Consider the following 26,185-nt stretch of genomic DNA (forward strand, 5'->3'; position numbering starts at 1 on the left):
TATACAAAAGATGCTCAATAAACATTTGTTGAATGAATATTTAATTAGACAATTCTTGCTGTTAAATGCCTCACTGCATAACTAAGAGGGAAGAGTATGTAGAAATGGTAATGCAGAGAAAGAAGTATTCTGATGGGGTTTTTACAGAATGCTATGAAAGAATAAAGGAGGAGTATAGTATATAACTGAAGCTGAGGGCTAGACAACACTCTACAGGAGACATCATTAAGACAGCAAGAGCAAAGGGAATGATGTGTGCACCTTGGGCACAAAAAGGTAGAGGGAGTAGAACTTACAAGATACCAAAGCAGCGAAAGAATCTTTACAACTCATGGGTTCAATATGGGAACGCTGAACCCAGAGGGTGCATGATTGATTTTTATTTCACTTCAGACAGTCTGACCTCTCTAGAACAAACTTTAATCATCTATAAAATGGACATTAGTATTTACCTCATGAGGATATTTGAGTCTCCAAATAGTTGGCATAATAACATCTCAAAAATGTTGGCTATGATCATTATTATCTTTATTAATAAGGATAATGTCCTGTTTGAGGAATAAAGGGAGGTTCCAAATGAGTCTAGAGCCGTATGACCCAGAGTAGTCTTAGGAGACCAAGTCCATGGGCTCTGTTTTAAAGAAGAGAAATCCAGTTGCAGGAAGTGCCTCGTTGTGTGGGGCTCTCCAAAATCAAACATGGAATTTAATTGAACTGAGTATGTTATGGTGTATTAATGAGCCTGTACTAGTTTTGTTCAAACCATGTATAATTGTATTGAAATGAATCACATCCCTTCTCTTCCGCTAATACAGGACATCACATTCTTTACTTATCAGGCTCTTTGCACACAGAAGCCTTTGCCACCATACCTGGGCATTTCCTCAGCTGCCTGTAAACATCCTCCAGTGAAGACTTCATCCACACTGCATGAATGTGACATGGGAATTCCATGAAGGTTTGTGCTTCTACTTTTGCTATTTCTTCGTGAAACCTATCACCTTAAACATCTCTTGATAAATATATACTTAAAAACGGGTGTTGTGGCTTCAAATCTCACTTTCTTTTTCTTTAATAACTTGGGGAACTTAGTGCTTTAAGTAATGTCTGTACCCTGTTTATCTGATGAATTGTTTTGCATCAGAATGCATCAGGAAAGTTTCCTGCTTCTTCCTGCCATTTGCAAAGAGACTCCTATCACTTATTTCCATTAACTCTGTATTTTACAAGCTTTGAGGAGTCTATACATTTCTATGAGGATAAACAACCATTTATCTTTACATTTAGCATGTATCTATAATCTGTCCAAGAACAAAAGTTGTTTAATGGCTCAAATGTGGGAGACAGCTTTCCATATTTTTGAAAGTACAAATTCACTATATTTTCTTTTATACATCAAGAGGTTAGGTAGCCTCTAACTAAATACATATCTTTAAAAACAGTACACATCTTTTCTCACATAGGTGATGCTGAATACTTTTTTATATTGTGTTATAGAGTCCAATATTTACCCCCACCATACGCCACATACAATGAACCCTCTTCCCCATTTTGGTTTTGTTACACATATTAGAATTTACTGTGGTAATTCTACTTGGGTTTCCTTAATTTCTGCACATCTTTCAAACAAAGTAGTGACGGCCTTTGTTCCAAATGTTTATTTCAAAAATGTTTGTATCATAAACAGCCTTGAAAGATAGAGTCGAATCTCCCTCTGGAGTACATGGCCAGCAGGCTCACAGCATGTTATAGCTGACTTCAATTCCAAAAGCCCAAACTTCCACTTTTATAATACAATTTACCACAACACAGATACACTGCCTACATTTAAATAAAATAGTGGAGCTTTACATTTTCCACAGAGACTCACAAGCAGGAGAAATGCTATGTGGGAAATAAGGGGGTTAAGAAAATTCCTTTTCTTCTTCCCAATAGATGGTTATAAACAGGGGGAAATAGACTAGAATGAAAGAATCAAATGGGGAGGGGAGAAGGGAGAATAAGAGAGAGAATATAGGGAGGGACAGCTAAAATCTATAGGGTTATACAGTAGGATGATACAGTAAAAGCTTTTAAAAATACATACATACATGAAAGAAATCTTAATGGATCCACCAAATAACGGGAAAGGCAAAGGTCCAACTAGACATTTCCAGCCACCAATGAAACCTCCGGTGGTGGGAATGGTTACATCTAACCAAGTTGTTGACCAATGGAGCCACACGGAAAGCCCTAAACAAGCCAGGCTGTTTCCAAGGCTGTTGGATGTTCTCCATAAACTGTCTTCAGCCCTATTGCTGAAGACAACACCTATATAACTCATTAAACACAGAGAAGTTGAGCTGTGTTTTTACTTTACTTCATCTTTACTAACTACTGAAAGGTACTCTGCATGCTTCCAGAGGAGAAAGGTAAACACCAACCCAGTTACATATCCTTTGATCTGCCATGATGACCTACCTGCAAGATGTGCTGGTGCAATAATGGCAGAAGACTAGACAGGCCATGGACCAGGTGAAACTCAAATGCCACTGTTCTGCTCGAGGAATGTAGCTTTAAAATGACTCCTAGTGACAATCTGCTACAGTCAAATCTGTGTACTGCTCAGCCATCAACAGAAATGCTTCCTTCTGCAGTAGATGGATACAAATAGAGAGAACCACAGCTGGACAGAGTGAAGAGAGGGAGAGACCTTGGAACACTGAGTCCTAAATGGGATGTCTCCATCAAATCCCTTCCCTCAGGTCTCAGAGAACTCTGTGGAAGAAAAAGAAGGATAGACTGGAAGAGCCTGTGGGAATGGAAGACATCAAAGAAACAAGGCCTAGAGACAACAAGACTGAGGCACATATGGACTTACAGAGACAGTGGCAGTACGCACAGGCCTGCACAGGTCTAAGCTAGACAGGGGTCCCAGTGCTGAGAGGGGAAGTGGGCACAAGCCCCCATCCCTAATCCAGAAGCTATCTTCAGTTGATGATAACCACTTGCAAATGAAAAATTAGTTGTTTCTAACAGAGTCTCACTAGCGATGCAAACCATACTTCAGGGCAGACCTCATGCCCAGCAGCAGATGGCCAACTCAAAACAAATTCAATGGTGGTTTTAGAGGTTTTTGTCTCATAATGCTTTGTCTGAGCATTGTCCTTACCTTACAGGGCTTTTGTTTATATATTATAGTTTCCAAATTTGTTTCTATGAGTTTTCTGTATGTGCAAATGTGTGTCTCTGGATCTATATGTATTTCTTGTGTTTTTTCTTTGGATTTTTTTTCTGTTTGTTTTGTTTTCTTCCTGTTCTGGTTGATTTGTATTAATTTTTATCTTTATTTTAGATGCCTGTTCGTTTTTTAATGAGAGAGGAATGGTGTAGATGTGGGTGTGTGGGGAAGTGGGGAGGATCTGGGGGGATTTTGGGGGAGGGAAAATTATAAGCATAATATAATGTGTTTAAAAAATCTGTTTTCAATAAAAAAGAAAGCTTACAAATACAAAGCCAAAAGACTCCCGAAGCTCACCCACAGCCACCAGGACTCTCTTCCACCAATTCCCAGAATCCAAACAGCAAAGTCTGCAGCCACCAGAAAGTCCTTAGAGAGATCCTATCTGGGGAAATGGAGAATCCCTCAGTGAAAACCCACTTTTCACCTTGCTGTCCTGTATACAACAGGCACACTCCCACAACTTTTAGCAGGCTTCTTCCTTAGAAATTAGTGGACAGTCAAGGTCATTTTTTGTGAAAGTAGGCTATACTGAGACAAAAGCACTGAAACCCATAAGAAAACTGAAAAGGGGAAGATAATGTATTAAATCTCTCTCTCTCTCTCTCTCTCTCTCTCTCTCTCTCTCTCTCTCTCTCTCTATCTATCTATCTATCTATCTCTCTCTCTCTCTCTCACACACACACACACACATACACACACACACACATACACACACACACACACACACACACACACACACATACACACAGAGATGCACACACAGTTTTAATATCACAACGAGACGAGAAACAAGAATGTGCCCAGGAAATAAAATTAGGCTTTTATTAAAATAAAGATTTGAAAAGTAAGACCATTTGTCCCATTAATAAAGTCACAAGTTGGAAGACGGCAAGTTTTCCAGAAAGTGTAGTAAAAAGAAAAATGACACGAAACTGAAAACAGAGTAGGTGAAGTGAGGACTGACAGAAGAGGTGTTGTGTCCCACAACTGCGTGTCCCAGAGCAAGCAACTAGAGGAAACAAAAGAAGCCCATGAATTTCCAGACTGGGTAATTAGCATACTTGGGGAAAATAAGAAAAGAACACACATTCAAAGGCGTTAACATGTGACACTAAAAAAACAAAACAAACAAACAAACAAAAAAACCCTCTAGAGATGAGAATGAAAATGAGAAATTTGTCATAATTAAAAGACTGAGATTTCAAATGAAATTGTACTTTTAAGCAATTACCCTAGGTAGAAAAAGAGTCCTTTCATGAGAAAAAATCATGTCTAAATATATACATCCACAACCTAGGTGGTTACAGCAAACACATTTGCAGCAAGGTAACACCCCACATTGTATTTTCTCAGTTATTAAAGGGCTGCCCCATCAAAACAAGGGACCCAGGAAATAGAGAAACTAATAGAGAGAAAATGGAATTCCAGAATATTAATGAAAAAAAAAAAACCCTCTAGGATTATAGTGCTGCAGCAATAACAGACAGGAACCCAATTCAGTTAGAGAAGGGGGATGGAAGGACTCCAGAATTGTAACCTTAAGACAAAAGGAAATTGAATAAATAGAAATCTAAACAAATAAATTACATAGGACAATTACCTGCAATGTTTGACTATATATATCTATATGAAAAGTTTCACAGCTCTGAGAGGAAATCTGAGTGCTAATTAATTATAGATAAATGTAAGTTAAACAAATAAACTTAAGGTTTTGTGAGGAAAAGTTGTGCAAGATATGTACTTATAGTAAGCTGCACAGCTTAGTTGTGAATAATATTTGCATATCATAATAATGCATGATCTGAAAATAGACTTAATTTTTACAGAGAGGATGGCAGGAGGAGAAGCATGTGGGTGTGTTTAGGTTCATGTGCAGGGAGATGAGATTACAAATGAGCTAGGAAATCAAGAGACAAAGCCTAACATTTAGAAATCAAGAGACATCAATATGTGCATCTTGTCCATACTTTGGCAGTATTGTGGAGGCGCATAAATTGAAAATCAGGTAAGAGAGTCAAAAGTAGTTGCCTGTAGGAAACAAGAATAAAAAATGGATAGAAGACTAATTTTTAAATAATGTAGCGCCATTTCACATCTTCAGTTTTTATTTGGATTATTTATCAAAATGTAATTAAATTGTAACAACTAAGTGTTTCTGAAGGAAAAATAGAAACAGTGGGTGCATGATTTTCTAGACAGAGAGTGGACACTAATAAGAAATTAGTCAATCAGAACAGGCTTTCTTAGAAAACAAATAGAAATTAGAAAACCTTAGTAAATGGAAATAGAAAATGTGATGGCAGGATATTTCAACAATTTATCTAATTCTAATAAGCTTTAGTGGATTAAGCTAGCCCACTGAAGCAAAGAAGCTCACACAGTGAATTCTGATAATCTGACAGTCTATTATTTTAAATATATGTTAAAATAATGTGCCACAGAAAGTTTCAAAATAAAAAAAATTGAAATAGTATTCAGGCAAATGCAGAAAAAAATAAAAAATAATGCTATGTTTTCAGTAGCAAACAAGATATTATTCAAAGGGAAAATCACTCATAATATTGATAAACAAAATAATTCACTGGAACATATTCCATTCATGACTTTATAATGTCCTAATAGTGTAGCTTTAAAATTTATTATGCAAGAAAATGACAAAAGTACCAGGAGAAACTGGCAACCAGCCAATCCCAGCAGAAGACAGCAATACATTTCTTCAGAAATTGAATGACCAAATTGTCAGTGGGTTCACAGGACTTTAAAGGGTTGCAGTGACAATTAACAAGCCTTATTTAAAATTCTTGAAGACCCCAAAGTGGCCCCAACACTGATACTCTATATTCCCAGACCACAACATAAGAAAATGGGAAGTTAGACAAAGGAAAAACACAGCCAAGCCCACCCCAATAACCTCTCCACTTGGATAGACTTTGTCTAACAAACACTTTTGTAACACCTACTGGATGGTATAGGTCACTCTCAGAACTCTCAAGTACACACTCTTTGTCTTTATTGTAATTGCTTGCACTATGCACTGTTTTCCCTCACATTTCATAAGTCAGGAAATTAAGGCACAGAAAAAGTGGATAGTTTCTCCAAAGTTATGCGGTTAGGGGCGAAGCAGAACGCAAACTCTAGATCCTAAATCTCGGCTCTGAGCTTTTGGTTCTTCTTCCTTCCACTTCTTTAGGGGTGGAGGGTAAGAGTGGAAGTCAGAAGACAACCTGTGAGAACCAGTTGTCTCCTTCCACCATGTGGGTCTGAGAGATGAGACTCAGGTCATCGGGCTTGGTAGCTAACACTTTTCCAGCTACATCGCGTCTCTGACCTTGAGCTCTTGATTTCCTGATAGGCCTCTTCTCTCAAGATAAATAAATTGTTATTACAAAAGAACTGAAAACTAAAAACATATAAGAATAGATCTTAAAATACTCTATCAAAACTAATGAGGCACATCAAATGTTTGCAAAAATAGATGGATTTATTGAAGAATAAAGAGAAATATGTAAAAGAGTAATAAACCAAGAGAAAGTGGAAGCCAAATGGTGAAATGAAAATTTGCTTTAAAACTAAAATAAGCCGGGCGGTGGTGGCGCACACCTTTAATCCCAGCACTCGGGAGGCAGAGCCAGGTGGATCTCTGTGAGTTCGAGGCCAGCCTGGGCTACCAAGTGAGTTCCAGGAAAAGGCGCAAAGCTATACAGAGAAACCCTGTCTCGAAAACAAACAAACAAACAAACAAAAAAAAAACAAAACAAAACAAAAAAAAACTAAAATAAATCTAAAATAACAAAGGTTTTTGGTTTTGGTTTTTGTTTTTTGGTTTTGAAGTTTGGATCTTTGAAAAAAATGAGTGTTAATATGAAAATTTAAACACTCTTGACTAAGAAAAATCAGAATGACAAGATAATAAAGGTCAAGAAATGTGTATAGAGACTGATACAGATAAACAATGTATTTATAAAATTATCTCTTGAACAACTTGATATTGATCAAACTGACAAAGTAAATAGACTGATACATTAAAAATGTATATATATTATACAAACATTATTTATGGAGTATGTACACATAATTACACACTAGGAAATATATTTGTATACTTTTTTAGTATGTCTATACCCATATACTAATACGTTCACATATATATGAGTACATATCTGTGTATAGAACCATAATTAGACCAACAATACACAGAAAATGTGCTGTAACTATTCCTCCAATAGAAATGGGAATAGGAATAGTAAAAAAAAAATATCAAGCTCAAAATATAGAAGTTGCGAAATTTCCCCAATACTTAAAAAAGCTGCTAATTGCAAACCTTGACTACCAAAAATAGATAAAACAGGAAGATATAATTATCAGCCAGTAATGAATAGAGAGAAAAGTAGCAAATTGAGTTCAACCATGTATAAAAGAACAACTATGGTCTATCTTAAAAATATCAGAATGTACCCACATTAGAAAAAATAATGTAATTCACCCCTAACCAGTTAAAGAAACAAAGGCATGTAGTTACATCATTGGATGATGAAAAGGAAGAGCTGAAAATTTTAAAATTCATTCATGACAAACTTATAAACAAACCAGGTATAGGGGGGAACCCCTGTTATATGATATTTTGTTTGTGTTCTGACAAATAAAGCTTGCCTGGAGATCAGAGGGCAGTGCTAGCCATTAGTTAACCATAGAGGCCAGGCAGTGGTGGCACACACCTTTAATCCCAGCACAATCTGGAGGTAGAGACAGGAATGAAAAGCAGGTGGAGACAGGATCTCCGGACCCTCATTTCATCAGAGGATTCATGGAGGTAAGATATTGTTCAAAATTTAAATGGTCTTTAAATAAAAACCCAGAGCTAGATATTGGGGTAAATGCTGAAAGATCAGAGAGACAAAGGAACAAGCCACTGTTATGTCTCACCTTGCCAACTCCACAAATCCTCTGACTGAATGTCTCTGAGTCCTTACCTGAAAGGCTCCAGCAGAAAAAGCCTCTAGCTGAAAGGGACCCTTCTGCAAAAAAGCTTTTAGTTCCTGTCTCCTCACGCCTTATATACCTTTCTCTGCCTATCCATCACTTCCTGGGAATTAAAGGCATGTGTGTTTCCCAGTACTGAGATTAAAGGAGTGTGCCACCACTGCCTGGCTCTGTTTTCTTTCCTAAACTGAGTCAATCTCGTGTAGTCCAGGGTGGCTTTGCACTCATAGAGATCCAGACAGATCTCTGCCTCCCGAGTGCTAGGATTAAAGATGTGTGCCACCACTGCCTGGCCTCTATGTTTAATCTAGTGGCTTGTCCTGTTCTCTGATCTTCAGGCAAGTGAAGTACATCCTTTATTAGGATGTACAATATATCACCACAGTAAGATGTCTGTAGTGGCTGCTGCTCTGCTTCACTGATCTCCAGGCAAGCTTTGGCAGAACACAAACAAAATATCACACAACAAACCCCTTCTCTCCCATAGGGCATCTGCCTGGGATCTGTAATAAGCATCATGGTTAATGGTGACTAGATCATGAAACACACTGAAATAAAAATCTAGGAAAAGACCAAAATGTCTCTATGACTCCTAGAAGTTAGTTTTATATTAAACCCAAAGCAATGTATCAAAATAAGCACAAGATATAAAAGTCAGAGTGGAGTACCAAAGTGCCAAGATGTGAAGATCATTTAATTATGAATGCATCTTCTTCCTTCTCAGAAAAGTTTCCTTTATTCCAGATTTTTTTCATCTTATTTCAAATGAATGTATAGTTGGGATCACAACTTTAAATATTCAGCCATTTTCCAGTTCATTATTTTAATACCAAGGTTTTCTTCCCTTTCTCCTGGGTTTCCACTCAATTCTCTCTCAAATATCAAAAAAGATACACACGGAAATTGCGTGGCCAGGATAACTTTGAAAAGGAGTGTTGACAAGCAAGACCCCAAATTAGCTGATTGCTTCAAGGTCTGGCTAAGAGCCACTGTCTACTTCAGACTTGTCTACAGTTGCTCCCTGCAGGATTTCAAATGGTCTTGCTGAGGCTACTCATGGGCTGTTCTCGGTCACTGGTAAATACACTATGTATTTATCACTCAGCTGTAGTGTGCTGGCTCATAATGTCACGTGAGACTGTATACTTCCAATTTCTCTTGGGTAAATGTTTGAGTACCTTGAAAGAGACTATGCAGAATGAACTGAATGCCTGGCTACAGCTCCATGCTTGTCATTCTCTCTCAGTTTAATTGGCTTCTCAAAGATACCACAATAAACTATCTTGTATTCAAATATTCATTTCTTAGTATAATGGAATATAGAACAGAAAGACTTCCTTGCTCTTTGAACATCTAAGATAAAGTAGCAATTCTAGAGAAACCAAATTTAGGAATGACTCAGATGAAATCCTCCTTTTTAAATCTTCCTCAAGAAGGTTCTCAGCTTGTCCCAGGTGGGACACAGTGAAGCTGATGTATTGCAAGGCCAGAAAAATAGGCATTTCCAAAGGTGCAATATCCCCAGTGGGTGCAAGGCTCCATGTCCCTGGCATATGAGAGATGATCAACAAGTAGTTTTGGAAGGGATCAATAAATGACTGAGTTACAGTTATTACAACACTCAAATTGACGGGCTATCAAAGACAGGTGTTTCAGCGTTTAGGACTGACAGACTCCAGGATATAAGTGACCTGTCTAACAAAATTACATCCTTAAAAATCTTTGGGATCTGAGACTGTTTATAACAGTGATTCAGAGACAAGTGATTCTCTTCATCCCCTTGGCAAGGCAAGATTATGTCCTCATTCAAAGCCTCTGTGGGAAAGCCCTGATTGTGTATGTATGTGACTGGGTTGAGAGCCTTTTTGTAGTGGGATCCCCAGTCATCATGGTGTTGGATCTTGCTGTTGTCGACTTTGGGATGGTCACTATGCATTTGGATAGAAGGATTCCAGAATCTCAGGGCACAAAGGAACGGTTCTTTTTGATGGTTTACAACCCACAACTTAAGAAACAGTGCTGTAGCCAGGTACTGTGGCGCATGCCTTTAATTCCAGTACTCAGGAGGCAGAGGCAGGCTGGTCTCTGTAAGTTGAAGGCCAACATGGTCTACAAAGTAAGTTCCAGGACAGCCAGAGCTGCTACATAGAGAAACTCTGTCTTGAAAAACAAAACAAAAAAGAAAGAAAGGAAGGAAGGAAGGAAGGAAGGAAGGAAGGAAGGAAGGAAGAAAGAAAGAAAGAAAGAAAGAAAGAAAGAAAGAAAGAAAGAAAGAAAGAAAGAAAGAAAAAGAAAAGAAGAAAGGGCTGTATGTGGCTCAAGAGAACTTACTCTCAAAGATTATCAGGAAAGGGCAACCCACAACTATCCATAACTCCAGCTCCAGGGGACCCAATGGTCTCTTCTGGCCTCTGCAAGTACTGGACATGAATACAGAACACATAACATATGTGTGGGCAAAACACTCATACACATAAAATTAAAATAAATCTTAGAGAATGAAGAAGTGGTGCTGTAGGAAGGCATATGTGTGCCTAGTGATGCTTCCTGTGTATTTATTTTTTCTAGAGCTGACTAATGAGGAGTAGCCCTTTCCTGTGACATATACTTTGTGCAGTGTGCCTGCTGCAGCATAATGGGAGCACTAGAAACAATGGTTCCAGCCTTTGTCTTCTGAATCAGGAAAGAGCCCAGCTCTGGCCAGTAAAGTACAAGTCTTGTTCTATAACATGATTAAGCAAGGATTTGTTTTCTGTGACTTAATGTGGCCTTATGGCTCTTATCTCATGGGATACTGGTTTTTCCTGGGAATATTGAGAAGTAGAAAAGAAAATGAGTGCTCAGTTATACCACAAAAGTTAGAAATCAAAAAGCATAAATGAGGAGAAAAATCACCCAGAAAAGTCACTAGTCTTAGAGAATATCAGACAAAGATTTCAAAAGGTTTAATTGGTCAATTTAGCCCAAACTATTATCTTCATGGTATCAAGCTGAGCTAGACCAGGGAACTAGGGACAGCCTGTTCTGTTTCCTCTGTTTTCTATCATACTGCTAGTACTTGGTACCTGTAGGCAAGTAGTGGAAATCTGACTTTAGTCATATGAACCCAATTGTCCCTACTTATCTTGGAAAGAGTATTTCCAAGTATGCATTATTTCTTCCTTTCCTGCCACGGATCTCAACTACAGGCCATAAGGGCACAGGTTTATGATTAGCTAGCTCATGTGTTAATGCTGCAGGAGTACAGGTCATAAGTGGGGGGTTGCACAGTGAGAGGTGCATGTAGGGAAGAATAGAGGGGGAGAGTGTGGGGAGAGACAGGTAGAATTGGGGAACATTGGGGGTATGTGGAAATCTAATGCAGTGGAAACTTTGTAGAATCTATGAGGGTGACCCAAGGATATGGAATCAGAACTGGCCATCCTTTGTAGCCAGGCAAGGCTTCCAGTAGTGGGACTGTGTTGCATTCAGTTGAGTTGTTGGTTGAAGGGGTCCCACAGTGGAGATCCCTAAACAACCTAGGCTGATGCTAAGACAGAAGATCACTCTCCAAAACTTAACAGTGGGGCCCCATTGCCGAGAACAACATCCACACACCTCATTGAACATAGAGAGGTAGAGCTGGTGCCTTCATGGAGCTTTCACCCCTACATTCTATTCACTTTGGCAGGATAAGACACTCTCTAGGCTACTGAAAGAGAAACTTGGACACAACCCAGTCACAAAACCCCTGACCTATAATCAGTCCTGCCTTGAAGATGTGCTAGGGCAACTGTGGCACAGTGGGAATCACCAACCAATGTTTGGGTGAACTTAAGGCCCATCCCATGAGAGGAAGCCCATGCTCTACACTGCCTGGATGGCCAGGAACAGGAGACTAGTTAGCCCAGAGACCTCAGGTAGAACCAAACATGACTGCCAAAAAACATCAATGAAATGATTGCTAATGATATTCTGCTATATTCATGAACTGGTGCTTTGTCCAGTCATTATCAGAGACACATTCTCCAGCAGCAGATAGGTGGTTACAGAGACCCCTCCAGCCAGACATTATGTGGAAAGTGAGTCTAAATTGGAGGTATCCATTGGGTCCCTCCCCTCAGAGATTGGGGTTTCCACCCTGTGAAAGAGGGGGATGAAAGATTATAGGAGTCAGAGGGGATGGAGGACACCAGGAGAACATGGCCCACCAAATCAACTAAGCAGATCTCACATGGGCTCAGAGAGACTAAAGGAGAAAGCACAGGTCCTGCATGGGTCTGCACAAGGTTCTCTGTGTACGTTATGACTGTTAGCTTGGTGTTTTGTGGGACTCATAACAGAGGGAGTAGGTGTATCTCTGATTCTTTTACCTGCTCTTGGAACCCTTTTCCTCCTATTGGGTTTCCTTGTCCAGCCTCAATATGAGGGCTTTTGCCTTGTCTTCTTGTATCTTGTTGTGTCCTGTTTGGCTGTTGTCTCACAGAGGCCTGCTGCTCTTTTCTGAAGGGGAAACAGAGATGGGTGGATCTGAGAGACAAGGGGGTTGGAAGGAGCTGGTAGGAATAGAAGGAAGGAAATTGTTGTCAGGATGTATTATATGAGAGAGGAATCTACTTTATATTTAAAAAAGAAAATTAGGAAAAAAGCAAGTGAGGAAACTGAGACCTAAAGAGGTGAGGAACATTCCAGTGTCTAGTGGGAAATAGGGTAACTGGGGTTGATTTGATCCAGGACCACCCTACTCCTATCAGGACACACTTCAGAATCTAGAATGGATGTGGAAGGTGAGACATTCCAACTGATAGATTGGAGAAAGTGGTAACAATTATCCATGACCTCATAAAAGAAAGAAAGTATGGGGTGTGGGGTGTAGGTGATCTGAACACATAGAAATGGATCCCAGAGTTGTAGGGAGTGGGAATGGGGAGGATGAGAAGGGTGGAAGCAGAAATTTAATGTATTGTTTTCCTGTTATGTACCAAGATGTAAGGTTGGCAATTCATATACAGTAATTCATATAATCTCCATAGCAACACTAGAAATAGATACTACTCTTCTGTTTTATAGGTAGGCAAATGGAGACAAATGAAACGAGCAAAGAAAATCGGGTGCCTCTCCACTTATGCCGGGGTTAAAGCCAGGGATTTCTATAAACTTAAATATTTTGTTGATTTTGTTGCTGTTATCTTATAGTTACTAATATTTCAAAATGCCACAGCCTTTATCATCCTTAATTAGGGATGAGAAAGTAGAAGTTGAAATACAGTCCTCAGAGGCAAGAGACTGAGATATTAAAACATGTGATTTCTGGAAACCAAGAAAGGAAGTGAAAGTGATCAAGTTGGCTCTGAACCATGGAATGTTCTGGGTTTACAATGCATTCACCTCCATATGAAAATGCAACATCTGTCTTCATTGCCATATTCCAGGCCTTAGATATTTTGATTTGACCAGTAAGAGGCAGTGTTTTGTGCCTAAATTTACCAAATGGAAATTCCTTTGGGAAAGAGATGGAGCTGGCTTCTTCACTTTCAGAAGGGTACCTCATATATCTTCTGTTCCTATCCTGAACCAATTCTCTCTAGGTATGCTTCTTCATGGTGTGACCATGTCACATGACTGTAGTGGTATTTGTTTCACCCATGACCTTGGGCTATATGGCCCAAAGAAGGCGGTGCTTCCTACCATTTTATGTGACCTCTTATAAGGAATTGGAGAAGGGTCACATGCCCTTCTCCCTGCTCCCCGCCTGTGAGGTGGATTAGCTCCCAGTCAGATCAGAGGATGGTGTCTACTCCGTTCTGTATTTCCTCAATTTATATCTTAATGAATTCTGTTACCCATTTAATAGACTCACATGGATTGATCATAATACATGACCAGTCATTGCCCACTCAACTGATAAGTTTGGGTAGAGATCTATGGCCATATGCCGTCTGTGCCTTTTCTGATCTATGTATATTCTTAGCCAAGCTACATGTGGCTTCCAGTACCCCTTTTCCATCTTACCCTTTCCTCATGTCTCTACCATGTTTCTCTCCAATTCCAATACTCTGTGGACCTTAAGAGCCCTTAGAGTTCTTGGCCAGAGTCTGCCAACCAATGCTGTATCATTTCCAAGTCCCTGCTGATAATCTTGGACCAGCCTGTTCCCTCCAATATGTCTACTTCATTTTTTCTCATTGCCAAGTCCCAATTTCAGAGCTATGGCAGAGTTTACCTTTGAAGGTTATTGGTGGAATCACAGATTCATCTTTTTTATGGTCTTTCTGGTCTTATACCCACTGACTCTTTCCAGCAATGCTATTGTCTGACAGTTAACAGTTTTCAAACTCCACCATCAACTTCACACATATACATGCTGATTTGTGATTGTACTTTCCACTTTGGAGAATTGTTACACTGTATCCATTATCCCCTGAATGTTTTGCAGTCTTCACTACCAACAAGTAGCAATCTCTATCCCAGGTTATGTCATTCAGCTCTTCCATCTCACTTCTGGTGTCAATAGCTGCTTCCTGCTCATAGCCATGGGGTATGACTACAATGTGGCCATCTGAAACCCATTTTCATATTCACTCATCATGGGCAAAAAGGCATAATGCAGTTGGTAATGGAGCCTGGAGTACTGAGTGGAAATGATATAACTACATTGATGAGTTAGAACCTGGCCTCAGCATGAAAATCAAAGCACTAAAATGACAGTCTTCATTGTTTATGGATAACACTTCAAAAGCTGTACTATTATGGAAGACATCACATATTTTGGACACAGGATTTGGATGGAACCCGATCTGAAAGCCTCCTCCATGAAAACTAGCTTTTATAATACCAGAAGATGCTATGCAAGTTGCCAAAAGAGGGAATCATCCAATATGACACCTAGGAACCATAGTAATAGTCAGTATGGCAAGGTATTCCTAAAGGTATAATAGTGACACTCATGTTGTGGTGGTAACCAACAACTCTCTAATGGACTTAATGCTTACTCAACATGGGGAAATCAAATCTGGTACTGGAAGCCTAAGCAACTACCCAGGGCTGGTGAGGTCATAGGTCTTAGAGGAGATCCTACAAATGTCACTTTATTAGACCAGCAATTCCTAACTACATATTAAATATTTATCCTTTTACCCACAAGTAAGTGTAGCTCTCACTCCTCATCAAAGAAGCTTCTCTTTCTTTGCCTCAATAAAGTATCAACTGTGGGATATAATTCTAGGATATAATCCTCTATTGGACTAGCGTCCAGTTAAACCCCAGCTGAGACCACATTCTCATTCTCGCAGAGCCCTTCCTGTCACATACTGCTCTCCCACTCCTTTCCCTGATTCTATTCTCTGAAACAAGCACTTGCATTTGGGTCCTTGTTTCTGGATCTACTTATAGAGAAACTGATCTAAGAAAGGAGGTGTGGTAATTTGAGTGTAATTGGGCCTCATAAGCTTGTAAGGAGTGGCATTACTAGAAGATGTGGCTTTGTTGGAATGGTGTGGTCTCATTGGAGGAATTGTGTCACTGTGGGGAAGGGCTTTGAGGTCTCCTATTCTCAAACTACTCCCAGTGTCAGAGACCATTTCCTGTTGCCTACAAGAGGTAGGACTCTCAGCTTCTTCTCCAGCACCATGTCTACCTGCATGCTACCATGTCCCACCATGATGACAATAGACTAAACCTCTGAACTGTAAGCGAGCCACTCAATGTTTCCTTTGTAAGAGTTGCAGTGGTCATTGTGTCTCTTCACAGCGATAGAAACCCTAAGTAAGACAGGAGGTATCTGTATATACTGGGAAATAACTAGGCTTCATTCTGAGTGTTCTCTTTGCATCTGTTGCACATACAACAGTACCTGGGACATAGTAGAAACTTCATGGTTATTTATAGAAAACAAAAATGATAGACAACTGAAGGCATCAAAATATAACTGGTATCAGCAAAAATTCCCCTTCTCTCTCTTTCATTTTTATTGTTTTAATATTTGTTATCATTCATGAAACACCATTATTTTTGATTCACTATTGAAGATATTCTAGATATTAAGCATATTTAAGTACTTTATTCATTCGATCCTCACTATAAACCTTAAAAAGTAGATGTTTTATAATTCTTACTTTGGAGGTGAAAAAATATTGAGACCTGAAGTGATTAAGTAAATCTCCCAAGGCAATATGACTAGTTTGTGGCACAGTCTGCATTTAAACACGAACAATTCAGCCCCGCAGCCTGTGGTTGCATTATAAGCTCTTGGTGATTATTTTAACCAACTTTCTCCTTTACAATAATTCAACTGTGCCACTCCATTTGTCTAGAAAAGAAAACTCTCCCAAGTATAGATTTCTGCATACCTTAAATGATATCAAGGATGCCTAGAAACACGTCTAAATGTTTAGACACTGCATTACAGTTCACTTTAATTTCTCAAATATTTTAGTGCATTTTTTCTCAACTCATTCAAATCACAAAGGAGGTTTGAGGAAGGTAGATGAAGACTTTCCATAGGTTGAAAGGAAACTAAGCTGATACATACTAAAACACAGAGCAATGGCAGGCTTCAGCTTCTGCTAGACTGCCAAACCTGAACACATACACTCTTTCCCACAGTTCCTGTCCACCATGACTTCTTCCTATAAACCAATGATGTTTAATAAGAGCTACCTGAGCAAGGCAGTATTGTATGCAGAGTACAGACTGTAGGTCCAGAGTAATAAGTACCTCAAACATTAGTTCACCCTTATACACATGAATCATAGGAAAAGTCACTTAATCTCCCTGATCTCTGGTTTCTGTCCTTATAGTGGAGTTGCTAATACATCCACCTCTACCTCTCAGAGTTACTGACTGGGTTCATTAACTCAATGGAATAGCATTTCCTGGCACATAGGAAACAGTGGTAGCTATTAGCACCTCCTCACAATGATGTCCTGACCACATTGTTCTGAGTCACTTTGAGGTCAACATTAATCACCTTGTATGTTCTTAATGAAGATCTTCAGTTTTAACAACAAAGTGATTGAGTTCTCTCTCACAAAAGATCTTGACATTACAAATAGGAGTCTCCTTTAATCCCTAATCTATGTTCCAGTAAAAGGTAACTATTTTCCTAAGGTCTTCCAAGAATTACTGAACACAACTAATCCATGTTAAGAAATCACTCTGCCACCTTTCTGGATTTCTCCTCCAGATTACCCTTTCTTATACCATACTAATTTACTGGTTTATCAAATATATCACATAGCATTCATTCTATTGCCTTGCAGAGTCAGTATGAGGAATTCCAGAATTCCTGTGTGCATCAGTTCTCACATGCAGCCTGAAGAAACCCATATAAAATCCTCTGTAGCTATTTTTAATGTAATGCTCCTTTGAATGTACACCATTTATTAAATTCATAGTTCTTTTTTCAGACTTAAGTTTTATGTGATTAGATATAAATAGTGCAATTATTAGTATCCAACTGTAATTAAGTCAAAGGTTCATGAAATATTTTGAAATTGATCCAAAGATTCATGAAATACATTTTAAACTGGGCCAGCAAGATAGCTCAGTGAGTAAAAGCACTTGCTACCAAGCCTGACTTCCTGAGTTCAATCCCTGGAACCACCATGATGGAAGGAAAGAACAAACTCTCCTAAGTTTTCCTCTGACTTCCACATTCAAACTGTGGCACATATGCACACCTATCACATACATACATACACACACACACACACACACACACACATACACACAAAAATATATAGATATATACATACATACACACACACATATATATACATACATACATGTAATTTTTAAGAATTAAAAAAATTGAAATAGGCAACATCTAAAGAGTTGTTGGCCAAGGAGCCCCATAGAAAACTGCAAACAATTTAGACTATTTCCCAGTCTATTGGTTGCTCTTCACAAACTGATGATAAGTCCCTATTGCTGAAGACAACACCTTCATAACTCACTGAACATAGAGAAGTCAAACTGGTACCTACTTAGAGCATTCACCCCCACTAGCTAGTGTCCATGTTACTACAAGGTACTCTGCATTCTACCAGAGGAGAAAGGTAAACGCCAACCCATCTACAAATCCTTCCATTTATGATGGTAACCTGCCTGCACAACATTCTGGTGCAACAGGGGCAGAAAAGTTGTAGGAGTAACCAACCACTGTCTGACTAGAATTAAGGCCCACTCCATGAGATGGAGCCTGTATCTAGCACTGCTTGGGTGGCAAAGAATCTGAGACTAGATAGGCCATGAACCTAGGGAGAAAGCAAATGCTACTGTTCTGCTAAAGGAATGTAGCTTTTAAATTACTCCTGATGACATTCTGCTATACTCAGAGATCAGTGTCTTGCTCAGCCATCAACAGAGAAGCTTCCTCCTGCAGTAGATGGGAACAAGTACAGAGATCCACAGTTAGTGTTCAGAGAGTAAGACACCTTGGAACACTCAATCCTATATAGGATGCATTCATCAAATCCCTCACCTCAGAGCTCATGGAACTCTGAAGGAGAAAAGGCAGAAAGATGATAAGAGCCAGTGGGGATGGAAGACACCAAGGAAACAAGGCCTTCTTGATACAGCAGGACTGATGCACACAGGAACTCACAGAGGCTGTGGCAGCATGCCCACAGCCTGCACAGCTCTGAGGTAGATGGGGTCCCAGGGCTGAAAGAGAAAGTTGGTCCCACACCCCTATCCCTAACTCAGAAGCTGTATCCAATAGATAGCCCCTTGAAAAGGAAAAACTTCTTCTTTTTTCCAACAGATCCTCACTGGGAATACAAACAATACTTAAGGGCTGCCTCGATGCCCAGGAATCGATGGCCAATACAAACTCAATGATATTTTTGAAGGCTTTTTGTCTCACAATGTTTTGTCTGCATTTTTCCTTACAGAATTTTTGCTTAATTAATAGGGTTTCGGATATTGTTTTTGTGGGTTTTCTGCATGTGCAAATGTGTGTGTCTCTGCATCTATATGTGTTTCTTGTGCTTTTTCTTTGACACTTTTTTAAAAAATCTGTTTGCGTGTTTGGTCCTATTCTCATTTGCTTGTCTTTATCTTATTTTATTTTTTAAGGCCTGTTTTTTTTCTAAAGAGACAGATAAAGAAAGGGTGTAGATTTGGGTGGGTAGGGAAGTAGGGAGGATCTTGAAGGAGTTGGAGGAAAATAAATTGTTTTCAGACTATATTGTATGGAAAAAAAAGTTATTTTCAATTTAAAACATAAAAAACAGAAAACTTGAGAGCTAGGCTCAGTAGATAACACACTCACCACCTAAAAGCCAGGTGCTGTAATCTCAGTCCTGGGAGGCACAGACGGCTGGATCCCTAGAGCTCATTGGCTTGGCAGTCTAGTATAATCAATGAGCTTAGGATTCAGTGACAGACCCTACCCTAAACAACAAGAGTTACTAAGAAAGACAACCAATGTGTCAACTCCTGGCTTCCACAATCATAAGCATACATGTGCACAGATGCACACACAGATGCACATACCTATATGAACATGAGGGCGGTCTTGGATACTCCCACTCAAAGTGACAGGAATATGGTAGGAGAAGATGCAGAAGATCCTGAAAGAACCTCAAGTGAATCTGTTTTGTGTCCTACTTTGAGCCCTGAAAGCCTCCTACTGACCCAGTGACCAGTGCAAGGCATAATGAGGAGGTCTAGTCTTGAAATCCTAAAATAGATGGAATGTCATGAATGACTTCCAAGAACTGTCAGAACCTAGTTCCAAAATACAGTGACATGCAGAAGTAGAGTTGTTCACAGCAGGTTCATTCCCTTTCTTGGCGAGCTTTGTTTGTAGAGCCATCCGGTATATATTTGTTCCTTTCTCACCCCAAATCCCAACATGTTTACTCTTGGTAACAGCCTGGGCTCCTCATACAGCTTTCACCTGCAATTTGAATTAACACTACCGACTCCACCAGGTTCTCTGGAGGATTAAATGGGACAGAAATCCGTAAACATGTCCATCAAATATTAGCTGCTCCTGAAACAAAACATCTCTCCTTTCACCAGGCACCACATTTCTGTAGCGTCGCCCTTGATCTTCATTTTCAAAAACCTCCTAATTATCCCAGGACAACCTCCATCCTGATCCTCTGCCTGTTGAGATTCCAGAACTACTGATCATATCTAATGATAGGCAATTAATATGGAAATCATTTCAATGTGAATGAATGAACTTGATGAAACAGTTTATTAAATGATTGGCTTTCCTCTCCCGCGACCTACTAGACATTGATTCAGGCACAAGCCCTATTGATTTTCCTCACTCACATCAATTCCTTCACTGCGACTATCCCCAACCTGTAGATAAATCCCAATTATCTCTGTTATATTGGAAGCTAAGCTGCTTTCTCTCCCTCTTCTCTCCTGCCTCAAACCTATCAAATCACACTGCTGCCAGGTCCGTCGGTGTCAGGGATGTCTTTTTCCAGCAAGGAAAGCAACATAGATGTGGGAGAGGGTAAGGTGGGTAGTAGTGTTTTACAAAAGTCATTTCCTTAAGAGACCAATTGCTAAGTCTGTGAACTGGGAGGATAAGTGAAAGGTACTTCAGAGGTCCCTATAAGTAATAAAAGTCTAAATGCTGTCAAACTTTCCTCATACAGCCTCAGTTTACGCACACAAGGCAGATTTTCCATATTCAACCTCCCTCTAATCAAGCCCCATCTCCTTCTTGTCTCACTCAAGACGATATTCACTTTAGTTTATTGTCGTCTCTCACCTACAACTAAACTATAAAGTCCTTAAAAGTCTGTTAATGCAGTTCCAGAGACTTGTCAAGGCCTGGCATACAATAAGTACCTGAAAAATGAATGAAAACAGATCCACTCTGAGTATTACAATAGTTGATCATTAAGGAACCCATATGCAGTGATATTTTAATTGTACTAAAATGTGATTTTATTTGTATGTTAATAAATAAAGTTTGCCTGGAGATCAGAGGTCATAGTGAGCCGGGGACAGCAGTCAGGCAGTGGTAGCCCATGCCCTTAATCCAATCACATGGCAGGCAGAGTCTCTGTGTGTTTAAGAACACAGTCAAGCTTGGTGACACGAACCTTTAATCTCAGTACCAACTATAGAGACCAGGAGGTTTGTATAGACAGGCAGTGACAAGCAAGTCATGCGGCTGGGCTTAGAGCCAATGAGAAGGCAGAACAGGAAAGCAATAAAAAGACAAGTCACACAGGGAGAAGCTCTCTCTCAGGGGAAGCAATGGCAGCAAGTGGTAAGCTAAAGGTAGTCTTGGCTCTTCGCTAGTGCTCTGATCTCTTGGGCTTTTAACTCTGTATTTGGCTCTGTGTTTCTTATTTAATAAGACTGTTTATAACTTTGTCTACACCCATAGAAAATCTTCAAAAGGTATCAAACTTGCAGCTGGGTAGTAGAAGTGTGTCAGATAGAGAAGGAAAGAAAAACCTGTGTAGGAAGGAGAGTGGTGAAAAACTTGCCACTGTCTCCTAGCCACCAAGAGTCTAAAGACTGTTCATTTCTAACCCTCAATGCCATGGACAAACATATGGAGCATGGAATGTCTGTACAACCAGGGATGTCTTGACATGAATATGTGTGTGCACGTATGTGTGTGTGCTATTGGGAATTGAATCCAGAGCAACCTAGGCAGCTTGTATCTGACCACTTTTATTTCAAAATAAATTGCAGATTTTTATACTGCATGTAGTCTGTGACTGAAAGTAGCAGAGCCTAAACTTTCTAAGATCTAAGATAATATGGCTCCAAGTTTGAGCTGTCTAAACCAACTTTCTATACGGCTTTCTGCTTAAAGCAAAATTTTTCCAAGACTTCCTAAACACTAACCTTGAGGTTGGGCAAATAAGCCCCACACATAGTGAGATCTTCGGGTACCTGCTGCTGTCTCCACTCAGCTCTAAAGGCACTCTCAGGATGTCTTTATGGAGTAGCCCCCAGATGTTCCTCAGGCCAATCATTGAAGGACATATCCTCTGGCTTTCAATACCTTTCCACATAGAGGGCTGACAGGTGTACACAGTTTATCATCCCAACTACATTCCTGCAAGAATGTTTCTCCTCTGCCTCCTGGGTCTCAGTCCTGTCATATCCCTTTTAGTCGCTTGTTCTTTCCTGCCCCTGCACACTGGGACCCACAGAACCCACCATTTCAATCTCTTCCATTTGGCCTCTTCCAGGAACATCCTGAACTCTTTAGGTAAAGGGGCTTGTTAACCTGGACTGATATTTTTCATAAGGATATATTCCTTTCCATGGTTTCCTTTGAAGAATTATGTGGTTTCAGGGGTAGGGATGCTCATCAAATTTTTATAACCATTCTTCTTCCTCAAGACAGACTTCAGCCAGATCAGATGCCCCATTATTAGTCTCTAGTAAGAATTTCTTGCCTCTGTGAAGAAGTCCTCTTGGATGGAACTATCTGTTTTTTGTTCAGAGACTCACAGAGATAAATGCCATATATTTTAATATCAGATTATTTTCTCTATTGGGAAATATTCTCTACTGCAGCTTTAGTCTCTTTTAGCATTCTTAGTACAAATGATTAACAGCTGGTCATCAACTTCTGTTAAATGGATTTTTATAAACTCTGAAGAAAGTCTCCATGCTTTCATCACTGATATGATTTACTTTATGTAAAAAGTCACTTTCTGAATATGCATAAGCAAATCAGAATATAATTTAAATACCCTACAGGAGCTTACTGTTTAAAGAGACAAAAAATGTGAAATATTACATAAATTGGACTGATCCTCATCCTTCAGCAAAATGATGTATCCTCACAGTAACTCTGCTTTTTTATATTCAGAGTCTGCCTTTCCTTGGGTGAGGGACACTTGAATTTGCTGCTGCTTTCCTGATACAATTGTTTACCTCTGCAGAGTAGGTGGATGCCTATCCTTAAAGTCCTATTGGCTGTAAATTTGTCCTCCAGTTTAGGGAAGGTAAAAATGTAGAGTGGTTTACAACATATGTGAATCAGTGCTGGGAACTGTCAGCAGACTTCCATCATTCTGACAGCAGAGGAAAGCGATTGGTGGGTGGTTAAGCTTTGCCTTTTACTTTTAGAAAAACAAGACAGACCTTTCTCTAGCTCTACTGTCTAAAGGATGTAAAAGAATGATGATTCGTAGTCCTAAAAGTCAAGGTCTCTCCAGTCCATCCCTAAACAAATGGTTTCCAAGCATCTAATTTGTATGTAACTCTGAACTAGTAAAATATGAGATGTATTTGAGTTTTTGTGTAAGGAAAAGCAAAAGTAATGGGGGTTATAAAATAATCCAAATAAGCCAGAGAACACGAGGATAGCATGACTGTTATAGAGAACTGAACATTTGTATTGATCTCTGAGTATGAGGAAGAGTAGCAGGGCAGCAGATATATTTAGCAGCTGTACAGTCAGATGAAGCAGACTAGATGAGTCTGAGACACAGAGGTTGTTACAATTGTTGGCCCTAAAGTTAAAAAACTAAGGGATTAACTACAAAATATGCCCCCAGATACATAACTGATAACCAAATTCAACAGTTTCAGACTAAACTGAAACCATATTACTATTATTCATTTACATTGTTTATTTGATAACCACTCAATGAAGAGTCAGAGCAACACTCATCACTGGAGTTATTTTCCAAGGGTTTTCCAGCACACTGAGCACCAGCTTCCCCTTTTACTTTCATTCATTAAATTCTGCATCATAAATCTAGCAGGCAGTGTTATTATTGTAGCCATCATTTGATTAGATGGCCATCCTTACACACCCCTGTACTCCTTCCTAAGTACCATGTGTTTCTTATGGGCATTGCTCATTGCTCTCCAATATGGTATGAGATATTTCACATCATTGGTAGTTTGCACCACACAGAAATTCTTTTTTGTTATTAAGGTGGCACTTACTGCTTCCTGATCACAGAAGTGAGATAAGACCACTATGAGGCCACCTGCAACTCCCTAAGATGACAGTGGTTATGAAAAATAGGATATGCCTCCAGCTAGTATGAGAGGCCTGAAACACTGGCCTAACTGTGGCAATTGTGGCCATTTGTAAGTGGCACCTATGTTCAGGCTACCTTTCTGTGCCTCCAAGATGTCACTTCTACAAAGTTCTCAAACTTTGATGAAGACCTCATTGGTCAAAATTACTGTCAATGAGACATTGACATTGGTCACCAATGTGCTAGTGTTCATTGTGTCTATGGGTCTGGTTTGCATCCTTTATATTCTCATAATCTCCATTGTTCCTACAGTTTACCTTCTGTGCCTCACACTTCATTGCTGTCACTGTCTATTATAGCTGTTCTTCCATTGCCTACTTCAGATCCTAGCCAGAGAACATCAAGAATAAGGATCAGGTGGTCTCTGACCCACACTGTCATCACCACTCATCATGAACCCTGTGGTGAACATCCTAATGAACAAAGAAGTCAAGGATGCTTTATAAAGAAATATGGTCATGAAACTTTGTGACAATTTACAGAATTCTCTGTAGTGGGTAGCCATTCCAGCTTTGATCTGGAAGTTCCAACCCCCATTGAGACTTCGGCAACTGTCACGCCTACAAGGCTGGGCCAAGGGAGGCACCTGGAGACCCGAGATCTGGATAGGCCAGCGCTCTCTCTGGTCCAGGACCCTGGACGGTGGAGGTGGGCCAAGCAGAGCTCCAGAGAACACCGCTGGACTGCGATACACCTTCCCCAGACCCCGCGACCTACCTATCCCTTAATTTGTAAGTTACGCCATTAAATAAATCTCCTTTTAACTACATGGAGTGGCCTTAATAATTTCACCAATATCTCTCCTGTGCTTCTTACTATCAATGCTAGGCAGAAACATGAGGATATACATCTCATATTCTTCACTCTTAGACTCTTGACCCATAAGTATGAAGCAAGAAAGAGGAACAGCCATATGAGATGAATGAAAGTTTAAAAGCTTTACATAAAGTTATTGAATGAGACAATGGTTTTATTTTTGTGGTTAAACAGAAAAAGAAAGATAAATATTGTGGAATATTTGTTTAAATATGCAAAGATGTGTTGCATTTGTTTAACTATGTAAAGATATGTTGCTATTTTGCCTTGCCTGCCTAAGGTACCTGATTGGTCTAATAAACAGCTGAATGGCCAATAGTGAGAGAGAAGTATAGGTGGGACTTCTGGGCAGGGAGAGTAAGTAGGAGGAAGAATTTTAGCTTGGGGGAAGAAACAAAAAGAGACATCAGGGAGACACCAGGAGCCAGCCAGTCAGACATGGAAGAAGCAGGAAAGTAGGACATACAGAATGAAAGAAAACCAAAAAGCCCTGAGGCAAAACATAGATAAATAACAACAGGTTAAATTAAGTTAAAAGAACTAGTGGAGGAAGCCTAAGCTAAGGCCAGGCATTCATAATTAATAATAAGTCTTCATGACTTTATTTGGGAGCTGGTTGGCAGCCCAAAGAAAATTCCATCTACATATAAAAATCTACCTACAGAAAAACATCAGGAAACAACAGGCCAAGGATTTTTTTTTTATTTAAAAGTTTTTTTTTCATTTTACATACCAACCACAGTTCTCCCTCCCTCCCCTTCTTCTATTCACTCCCCTCCTTCCCCCCACTCCACCTCCCATCCACTCCTCAGAGAGATTAAGGCCTCCCATGGGGGGGTCAACAAAGTCTCAGGCCAAGGATTTTTAATTTACTCTTTAGTTTCCTTGTGACTCTCCATCTAATGGTGACAATAAAGAAGAATTCAGTCCACAAGTTAAAAGTTCTCCTGTAATGTCGCGTCTGCCTGGACCAGCAAGAAAGACGCAACACCAGGCTCTTCTCCAAGCAGTTTATTCAGGAACCTTGAAACAATCTTCTGACCCTGGGGAGAGCCAACCCACAACTTAAATAGCCTCTGAGTAGCCTACCCCAGTCTGCCACGTGGGTACCACGGATAGGTCCAGGTACGCATGGAAGCAAGCCAGATCCCAGCCTTAGCCAAATAAGGAGTTGTTTTTCAGA

At 39.7% G+C, this 26,185-nt stretch overlaps 1 long non-coding RNA gene across 1 annotated transcript in view; it reads left to right on the top strand.

The window, feature by feature from the left end:
- The window catches only part of LOC131925391 (uncharacterized), a 35,553-nt gene that overhangs the window by 4,517 nt on the left and 4,851 nt on the right, over nt 1-26,185 (top strand). Inside the window, exon 2 of the long non-coding RNA XR_009383234.1 lies at nt 840-958. This is a non-coding gene — a long non-coding RNA (uncharacterized LOC131925391). The remainder of the gene's footprint in view (nt 1-839; nt 959-26,185) is intronic.

Source organism: Peromyscus eremicus, chromosome 15, assembly GCF_949786415.1.
Source record: "Peromyscus eremicus chromosome 15, PerEre_H2_v1, whole genome shotgun sequence".
In the NCBI taxonomy this organism is placed as follows: Eukaryota; Metazoa; Chordata; class Mammalia; order Rodentia; family Cricetidae; genus Peromyscus; species Peromyscus eremicus.